We start from the raw sequence: 10577 nt of genomic DNA, 5'->3' as shown, positions 1-10577 counted from the left end.
AATCACATTTGTTAATGCTTAAAAGTGAACTGATTGCGAACATAGATATTACATGCTTATAAATATAAAAAACCATGATCCATAACATACCAAATCTTAGATAGGTCTACCATAAAAGATTCCAAAACAGAAGTTATACAACATAGATTCTAAAATAGTTGTGTTTGATGGATTACAAAGTTAAATTTCCAAAACGGCCCCATCATCTTCAATCCCAAAAGTAAGCATTACCTTTCATTGTTTACTGGCCGCGGATGTGTCTAACATACATTTTGGTTGGTGGATCTTCTAAATCAAAGATCAACTTGTCATCCTCTTGTAAGTCGTTGTTTCTGACGAAGTCTGACCATTCACCACCCAAATATTTCTCGGCATTTTCCTTGCCAGCAGTTATCTATTAGAGTAAACCATTTAGTTAATCTAAATATTTTTTTTTGCTGTCATTAATAATTTTTTTAATTGTTGTCCAGTTAATCTAAATATAATAATGATGTTTTGTACCATGATTGAATCACATTTGAATTCCAATCTGGTTCCAGGAGTGATGCCATTACATAAGCAAAATCTTTTCCATCCATTTCCGATTATAGATGTGTTAATATTTGTTTTAGGGTCATTTATGAAAAATAATTTACATATCGTAATTGTGTTAGCGGTACCGCATAGTCTTAGATATTTGTGGTTTTTAGTTAGTAAAAAGTTACCATGATCAGTTGGTAAAACCTGCAAAATGAAAGAAAGGTAATAAAATAGTAAAATATTTATGAAATTGATTGAAACTTAAATGGTAATAAATAATTTGTGATAATTGAACTTAAATACTATGGAGCTTACGAATTTTGGACCAATTGGTGAATTTTCTGGAATTGTGACTTGGAATGTTAGGTCTCTGGTAATGCAAGTGGATAACCTACAATTTTTTTATTTACATTGTCATTCTTCGTAAATTTGAGAGCGACCAAATATGTATGGGGCAATTAAAAGAGCATATAATTAGTTTATGAGATGATGAATTGAACACTCTAAGGCCAATTTTTTTTTTAATCTAAATAACTAAAAAAAATGTCCTTAAACGCATGGTTATTTGATTTTTTTTAAAAATGATATAAATGATGGAAAACACCAAGAATAAAAGCAAATTGTAATCATGTTATAAATGATCAATTAATTTCATTAGTATTAGTATAAAGTCAATTTCTTTGTTAATGAGACAAAATTCATATGTTGAGCATTGATTTAGAAACATTTTTTCCTCATTCTCTTCAAGCGCTTACTCAAATTGTGGATTTATATCTAGTTGTGCTATGAATTATAAATCAATTCTAAGAAGTACATGAAAAACATTTTATTCATACCAAAAGAAACTCTTGATAGGCTACTATTTTATCTTTAAGGCTACTATTAGATCAATAGAAATTGTTTGCCTCATGACATTTTTTTGGGTCCTAATCCAAAGTAACATAATATTTGGCTCCATCATGGAATGGAGGCAATATATTACAGTAGTGTGAAATATCACAGATAAATTAGAGCACATAAGCTTTTATGCAATCGAGACTGAAATTCAACAGTCTTAAACTCACAAGAAACAAATCAGAGGTTGTAGTTTTTAGAGAAATACAAAAGGGAGATAAAGGACTTCTTTATAATTGAGTAATACCATATATTTTATCCTTTAACTGAGACAACTGCAAATGCTTTGACCCCATTTGACCTTAAACGTTCTACATGACCAATCAATAGTGCATTGAACTACCAACCTATGGAGTGCTTTGACTGTTGCAACTTTAAATTGTAGGACCTTTCTATCTCCTCCTGCAGTATTCATTACCAACAATAGTTATGGAGTGCTTATTTATATATTGTTATCAAATTATTAACAATAGCAGCATCAACATAATTTGGTTAACGGACACTAAAGAATAGGGGGAAGAATCTGCGCATGTTTAAATGAGAAATAAAGGCATCGTAGATTTTTAGCATTTTTTGGCATTCTCACATAAAATTATTTCTGTTCAATCAGAATTTACTATAGAAACAATTTAAAAATGCTTCATACCTTGCAGGCTTTTTACAAAGATTCTAAGAACGACAATCTGAAAAGCGTAACAGAGTTTCCAAGGGAAGTTCCACTCCATTATGCTACCAAACAATGTATCAAAATCACTTCTAATGACAAAATGCAATAAGCATTAGAAGAAATGAGGGGATCGCAATGAAAAGGTTCAGCAAAATGGAAATGTAGGGACCAACTTACTTCCTTTGTTTCTTGTTTTTATATCCACTTAAAAACTAAGCATTATAGAATGCCTACTATAAATTCTTAAATATGTTTCAAAAGTGAAAACAGATGCAATATTTGTAGAAATTTGAAAAATGTTAAAGAACTATTCTCAGTGTTTCCGAAAATGCAATATCCCTATTAAATTTTCTTATACATGGCATAATCAAATAAAAATTGCAAATGTTTAGGAATCAAACAGGATTGTTCAAGTATAAAATTACATACTACCATTAACATCAGCTCTCAAGCCTTCATTATTAACCTCATCTAGAAGCTGCAATGTTGCAAATCACAATATCAGGAGTCACAAACATAAAAAGTCTAGAAAATATTATCAGAAAACAGTATACTTATAGAAGATATAGGGATCCAGCCAGGCCAAACGGGAATTTATACCCACCATAGGTATGCTTAAAGATTGCCTTTTCTTATCCAACACGACAATATATAGGAAAAGGGGTTAGTGCTTTTATGCAAATGCCTCCTACTCCAAGTAATAAATGTAAACATCCCTAATGAAAAATATGCAAAGATTTAAGCCAGAGGGAACCATCACTATTGCAAATAAAAAACAATAATATTGTTGCATATTTTACTTGGAAAAGGGTGGACACAGTGGTAGGATCAAACCCGTCGCACCGATTTGGGTCAATAGGAACACAGACACAACCTAGAACAAAGAAGAATTACCAAGTAATTATGTAGTTAAACAAACCAAATAATTATGCTAGACGATCGAATTATCTAATGAACCTATCTGACAATTTCCAAAGAGAAGATATATTTAATATTTCAGTTTTCTATCTGAAAAATCATAAGTGAAAGATAACAGCTTATGATGCCATCAATAAAGTCTCACCATAAGGAAACCCTATAGCTTGAGTCAATATAAAAGTTGTATGTGGTCATATTTGATACTAACCTGTTTTCGGATGTACACAATATGGTGCTTTAAGCAAATGATTCATGTGTTTTGAAATCTGAAACATAAATAGTCTTGGTTAAACGCAAAAATTCAGATTGGAAAACTGAAAATTAGTCAAAAGTATTATAGGTCTTTGATACATAGATACATATTGTGGGGGAATTATGAATGTGCATAAATGAAAATAGCTTAATAGCATGAAAGATCATAGAGAAAATATGAGAAAAGTGGGAGCTGTTGATAGACAAACCTCCATATCTAGCCTGGGGTAAGTATAGCAGAACACAATCTCATCAACGCATCTACGCAACCCTTGTGCCTACGAAAAGAATTAGGAAGACATTAACAATAAATATTAACTAATATAATGCTTACTTCAGAAAATCTTGTATGATAATAGAATTGAGTTATATTTAAAATTCTTGCAAGCAAAGAGTATCAATGCCATATATAGCATTTGCTGTACTTCATAATTTGACAGGCTTATTTTTTCATAATTCTCAACTACAAAATCATCAAACACCACATACCAAAATTTAATGCTACCTTTATAAGAAGATTGCGACTTCGGAGGTGGCGAAAAATCATCAGAAACATCAGGGACATGCTTCCTTGCTTCCAACATCTGATTCAAAATTTGACGAACTAATTTCACCTAAACCAAAACAAACACAATCTCAATTCACATTCAAATCACCATAAATAAACACAAGAACAAAAACAGAGTGAAAATTGAAAAAACCTTGTAATTCTCAACTGAGATTTGTAATTACATTGTTGATTGAATAATTGTTAACTATTGTCACAAAAAATGGTTTAGTTTAGTCTACTTTTATATAACAGATTTCTAAGCTCCAAAGACATATATTTAAAAGTGCATTCCTCACCATGAATGTCAAAATTCTGAAGTACAATTGCTCTTAGTTCATCTGGCTCCATCGATGATACCATTTTCGGCAGCCAGAGAGTTCTTTTACTAATGTGCTCTAGTTCTTCTTCCATGATGTGCTAACAAAATAAAATAAGCTGAGATGGTGGAAACACAAAGAGCATAGAGAGATGAGTGCATAATGTGAAAATATAAAAAAATTCGATATTCTGCACACAACAATAAAAGAAGACTATTTTTAGGGAACAAAACAATGAATCTTGTGCTTGACTCTAAATAAAAGAACCAACATATTGTAAACGGAATGAGCTGGTAAAATAAAGTTATATAGTATTTATAACCTAATTTTTATCCCAAAAAAACAACTTTCAGATTCCGATTAATTTAAAAAACTTAAACAAACACAATTAAAACCACTAAAGATGACTTAATCAACCAAATATAATTTTTTTTCTCAAATAGTCTAACAAATGGAATCCAATTAATCTATTGCTGATTTCATTATGAAGTGCTTCAGATATATACCTCAATTGAAGCAAGAATGACCCTCAAAGCCATTTCATGGATATAATTCCCTCTCGTTGGGTATGATCCATATCTGATGTAAAAATCAGTCGTTAGAAGACAGGTTCACGAAACAAACAATAGTGCAAAGAATGCTCATCGTCGGGTATTAACATTACTTTGAATACCAGATATTCCCGTTTGAACCGTAGAGTACAACCATATCTGTTGCAGCACACATCATTACACCTCCATAAGCAACAGATTGAACTGCCGAATCAAGAAACACAGAAGGCGAACCATATGGATCAAGATCAACCTGGAAAACAGAAAAATGTGAACACCGTCAAAAGGGTATTTTCATTATATTAAATTAAAAGCAGTTTTGTCGACCGCAGTCGTGCAGATAGCAGTTTATTCAAATATTGCTACGCTATAGTGCTATATTGCCGCTATGTGACAACACTTTCGCACTAAATAGCACATTGCATAAAAATAGTGATTTTTTCAAATTCTGCTATACTTTAGAGCCTTTATTTAACAACATTGATTAAAAGATGAATAAAAGTGCATAATAGTCACAAGCATCGACTTACCACAACAAACTTTTTAGGGTTTTCTAGCATATACACACGAGCATCAGTAAGATGAGACTCCACTTTTGAAACTGCAACGAAACAATTGAATTTAATGTTCCTTCTGTAAGCTTCAACAGATGCTGCAAGAAGCAAAAATTAAGAGTAAGCATGCATATGCATAAGCTTAATAATCAAAGAAGAATCACTTATCTCAAACAAAAGTAGCCAACTTTAAGTGCCCAATAATTTAGAGATAATTTTTAGAAATTGTTAAGAAAAGTATAAATTATTGTGTTTGTTTACCATAATGAAAACAAATTTATTTAAAAATTGTTTATCAGAAATAATTTTCAAGAGAAGCTGCTCAATACAGCGTCTCATTTTATGCAGTTTATGGATTTTTTTTCCTTCAGATTCTCATTTTTTTATAAGCTGTAACAAACAGATGAAAACTCCTAAAAGTGAATATTTTTTAAATAAAAAGTTGTAATAACCATGCCCTTAAAACCATGGAACAAAATTCAAAGATTATGTAAACTCATAAACCAGAAGCAACAACCTGACCATTCCCTTCTATTTCACGAGTATATCTGAGAGCCCTTAAACCAGAAGCAGACAAGGCCTATATGCAAACAAATAAAACAGCAGTTATGCACATGACTCTAGTTTCAGATTCAACTTATAGAGAGAGCAGAAAAATTAAATCAGGTATCGAATTAACAATCGTGACGGTGATTCTTGATTGACATAAATGAGTTATATAAAAGACGTCTAAAGGGGCAAACGGAACCTCAAGAACCCTCGGTGGCTCCAGCTCTGCCGGTCTTTTTCCCTCCGAATCATCAACTTGATCTGCATCAGCACCACATTCTTCATCAATCTTGACTGAACCTTCCATTGTAGTTCAGGGGATTCTCCATGAGATGTTTCTTCTGCTAACTCACATTTTCCATTTGACTTCTGATCTTTCGGTGGAGTTTTGTTATCAACTTCCTCCACAGCCATTTCAAAAGAATCATTTTCAGATGCTTTCTTTGCCCATTTTGCTTTCTTCAACAAATATATTATTTATACCCTTGCTTCCTTTTCAATATAAATGCCCTCAAAACAGCAATCGATAAATCCCTGTTATTAACTTGAAAATCACAAAACCAGAATGAATATAAACTAAACAAAAGTTGACTTCTTTTCATTTCACACCAAAAACAATTATAATAAACAGCGGAATTACATAGAAAACATCTCATTTGCTGCCCTGATGATTAATATAAGACCTTCTTCTTACCTAATCTATTTGGTTCCATCAAAGAATTTAAGTTTTAAAAGTATTGTAAAGGACTAATTCTACATAGCTTAAATAGATATGACACAACTATAGCAAAAATGATGTGATATCAGCCGCCATTTACCATAATAGAGAGTTCCTAATCTGCCACCGCAATCCGCCATTTCAAATGTTCATTTCTAGACACATCAACTAATAGTTTTTTGTATTTCCCGTAGATTTGTTACCGTATTAAGCTACATTAGATCAGATTTAGCTAATAATCAGACATAGCTAATAGTAATAGGCTATCAACTTTAAAGCAAAACACAAATAAAAATGTGTTTGTAGAGTATTGACAACGTGAGTGAGTGAGAAAGGGTATTGAAAAAGTTGCAATAAATAGGCTGATTGAGAGAGACGACTCACCAAAAAGCATGCATCAAGGCTGACGAATAACATAATCATATAAAAGCAGCTTCTCACCACCTAGAATGAATCCATCACTTCACCTACAAAAGAATACAAAACCAATAATTGAGCAAAAGAATGAAAAATTAAAAGATATTTCCCCCACTCACTTGTCGCACTATGATTAATATATGACCTTCTTGTACATACTCTAATCATACATGGCTTAAATAGATATGTCATAGTTATAGTAGAAAATATGGGATATCAGTCGCCATTTACCATAACCGAGAACATAAAAACTATCACCGCAATCTGCCATAGCGCCGTAGTGACAGATATTCCATAACAATGCTAAGAAAAAGCATTAGAAACAAATTAATTTTTTCCAGAATCTCACCTTACAATATGTCTGGATAGTTGATCAGACATTGTTCACCTTATAAATTGTGCCTACATAATTCTGTCAACCCAGGCTCTTTTGTCATTGTTTTCAAATTCAATGAACGTAGTGTGAGGCCGTTTGATATATCTGTGGAGCAGAAAGAGTTGATAAGCAAACATGAGCAGAAAGTAGACGGGGATTTTAAATGCGTTGGATAGAAAACCATAACCTTGCTATTTTCAAATTTACCTATGTCAATAATGCTCAACTGATATGACATTTTATTAATGCCTTTGGTTCTAGTATGATGATAACTACAATAGTTCAAATTGGGGTATTGAGATTTTGTTGTTCTAATGGTAGTATGACAAAACTCAGATTATTATGAGTCAAAAGAAAAATAATTTCAGAACACGATGCCATTAGCAAAGATAAATACATGTACATAATGTATACCTGCAAGCTTGCATTGAGCATGAGTCAATATCAGAACAATAGGTCCTATATCATTCCGATCATCCAACCAACTCAGCAATTGTTTTCTTCGGATGCATACGAAGAAATTCATCCTCTAAAGAACAAATGCTAAATAAGCCTAAATTTTAGCTAAGAAATTTTCACAAAATTTAAGCAAAAGGCTCAGTTGGCACCTTGAAGAAAAAAGCCTAATGCAAGAAGCTTAAGAGCCCGTAAAACCGCCTTTCTAGTCGCATCAACTTTGCAAGATGGTTTCTGTTGAAGAAAAAGAAAAGGTAGATTAACAAATGAACAATTTATCAACAATGTTTCAATACAAATTCTGATTCTAGTCAAGTATCATAAAATGAATATAGATCAAAGAATTCAAAGATACTGCATTATCACTAAATAATATCATTACATTCTTTGTAACTATAGAAAAGTTTCAAGTAACATACCTTGTATGTGAATGCTAGTGCAACACCAACAATAAAAAGTAAAGATGGCATAACTAAATCTGCTATTGTTAAGCCATTCCATGGAGAATGAGTGCTGCAATAAGTCCACCAGCATCATCCACCAATATCATAAGCTGCATTGAGTATCAGTTGCACATCTAAGAAGAGGTTACACTATTGTTAGTGCTTACACTGCAAGAACCACCTCTGATAATCAAAGGTAATTCAAAACTGACTTTCATTTCTGTCAACATCGATTTCAATTACTATTAGTGTGAGTCTTGATGAGTGTTTGGTATAGGCGATTTTGAATGAATTTGATTATAAAAAAATTGAGAGTGAAGTGATTTATTTTAAGACGTGGGCTCTAAATTTTTAAGAGCAAGTTTGGCATAGAATTTAGTAATTTAGTTTAAAATTTTCCATCTAATTCAAAAGCCATTTTCCAGAAATTTTAATCCATATTCATACATCATCTTCAATGTTGAATCTTCATTGACCAGTACCTCAAACATACCCAGAGCTTCATCAACATTCTTTTGTAGATACTGAATCTGACTTTGGCGGGCAGGTTTTGTTTCCAACAGTTCTGAAACAGAAAGAACCTGTACAACAATGAACAAACACAAAACATTAAAACTAAATGTAAAAAAAGAAGAAGAAAAAACCATCGATTGAAATTCTGAACACAAAATTGCAACAATAAATAAAATTACGAATAAAAAAAACCAGCAATTCAACCACAATCACACAAACAACAAAACCAGAAATCAAAAATGGAAGGAAACAACCAAAAAACTAAAAATCAAGAACACCAATCTTATAGAAATGCAAAGAACATGTTTTAGAGACATGCAACAGAACGATCATCCATTTCAAATTCCCCCAGAATAAAAGAAAAAAATGCAAAACACAAAGCCTTAACATCAAATCAAAAGGAAAAACAGAGATTCCAACCTAAAATAACCAAAACTGATTCAATAAAGCATTTTTAGAGACATGCATGATCTCAGATGAACTTAACATTACCAGAAACACCAGAAGGACCACTTTGGGACCCAGAGGCCATCAACAGATTATGACTTTCAATCCACTGCAATTTCGTCGCCGGAATCGCCGAATCGTCCAATCCCACCGTCGGCGAGTACTTCTCCGGTACTCCCTCCCACCGCCGGCAACTTCTTCTCCGGTACTCCCTCCCCCCGACCCCCTCTTTCTCTCGTTCTGTTTCTCTGTCTCTTTTCTCATTTCTCTTACCAACATGCCCGTTGATTTTACCAAAATGCCCTTCTCCCAAATTTCAGAATTACCAAAATGCCCTCAGAAGGGCAAAATGGTAATTTCCACGGACATTAATTTTCTTATTTAGTTTAGTAGATGATGATAAAATCTAGAATGTGTAACACGTTGTACGATATCTTTTTTATTTTTCCCTCAAATAGTAAAAATCAGAAATATATTATACAAAAATTACACGATATTTTTGACACACAAATTTGAAATTAAATTTTAATGGTTATTGTAATTTAAATATGTCACACATTTTAATAGATGGTTAATGAATACTCTCTCCAATTGTAAATATAAGAAAATGTTTTTTTAGTTTTATTGAATAATTGATGTATTTAATTTATAGATCATATACATCAATGATTATTCAATACTTGAGGGAGTATACAAGAGAACGTCACAACTCTTCACTTATATTTTTTTAAGTAACAACTCTTTACTTATTTATTGAGCACAATTAGCATTAAACATAAGGAAAAACCACAATTATGAATATCATTTATTACGATTTTCAAGTGTATATTTGAATATTTAAACACAACTAATCAAAGTATATGCAAAGTGTAAGCATCTGAAAATCATATAATCAACGCATAAAAATAATATTTTTGAGTCCCCGTGAGCATAGCTCAGTTGGCAGGGACATGTATTATTATATGCAGGGGTCAGGCTTCGAACCCCGAATACCTCACTTATTCACCTTGAAAAAAGGTGAATTCTAACCACTAGACTACTTGACAAAAAAAATATTTTTGAACATCATGATGCTAAAATAAATTTCAATACTCGTAGCAAAAGATGTGTTAATATTAATTAATTAATAATAAAAATAATAACAATTTTCTTTCAAAAATAAAAATAATAACAATTTGTCAAAAAAAAAAAGAATAATAACAACAATTTTGAAGATAAAATGTCATGTTGATTCAACACCATTACCCAACAACAGACAACACATAAATTTTCTTTAAAAAAGAGAAAGAAAAAGCAGACAATACATAAATTTGACACCTCATAATTTTTTTCCACTTAATGCCATGATTAGACCGTCCACTTAATGCCACTGTTGGTGATTTCCAAAATAATGGAATCACTTTAGAACCAAAAGTTGTAACTCTTCATGGGAACTA

General features: G+C 32.0%; 1 long non-coding RNA gene and 1 pseudogene across 2 annotated transcripts; both read right to left on the bottom strand.

Moving 5' to 3' along the window:
• Positions 1 to 75: 75 nt before the first annotated feature.
• Positions 76 to 938, bottom strand: LOC146897655 (uncharacterized). Its single transcript, XR_015023074.1, has 2 exons — positions 835 to 938; positions 76 to 723 (listed from the first exon to the last, which is right to left on the bottom strand). It is a non-coding gene; the product is annotated as an uncharacterized LOC146897655 (long non-coding RNA).
• A 689-nt stretch (positions 939 to 1627) lies between these two features.
• LOC146897654 (tRNA (guanine(26)-N(2))-dimethyltransferase 2-like) lies at positions 1628 to 9381 on the bottom strand (annotated as a pseudogene). Its single transcript, XR_015023073.1, has 18 exons — positions 9187 to 9381; positions 8675 to 8762; positions 8158 to 8315; positions 7891 to 7972; positions 7697 to 7811; positions 7256 to 7387; positions 6874 to 6956; positions 5971 to 6315; positions 5745 to 5802; positions 5199 to 5320; positions 4782 to 4921; positions 4624 to 4696; positions 4097 to 4217; positions 3756 to 3864; positions 3460 to 3528; positions 3207 to 3264; positions 2060 to 2954; positions 1628 to 1815 (listed from the first exon to the last, which is right to left on the bottom strand). The product of XR_015023073.1 is annotated as a tRNA (guanine(26)-N(2))-dimethyltransferase 2-like (transcript).
• Between the last annotated feature and the right edge of the window lie 1196 nt (positions 9382 to 10577).

The sequence above is a fragment of the Medicago sativa genome, chromosome 8 (assembly GCF_051527215.1).
Source record: "Medicago sativa cultivar Bolivia chromosome 8, Bolivia_mono, whole genome shotgun sequence".
NCBI lineage: Eukaryota > Viridiplantae > Streptophyta > Magnoliopsida > Fabales > Fabaceae > Medicago > Medicago sativa.
The sequence above is the reverse complement of the archived record's forward strand: the minus strand, read 5'-3'. Positions and strand labels throughout refer to the sequence as shown.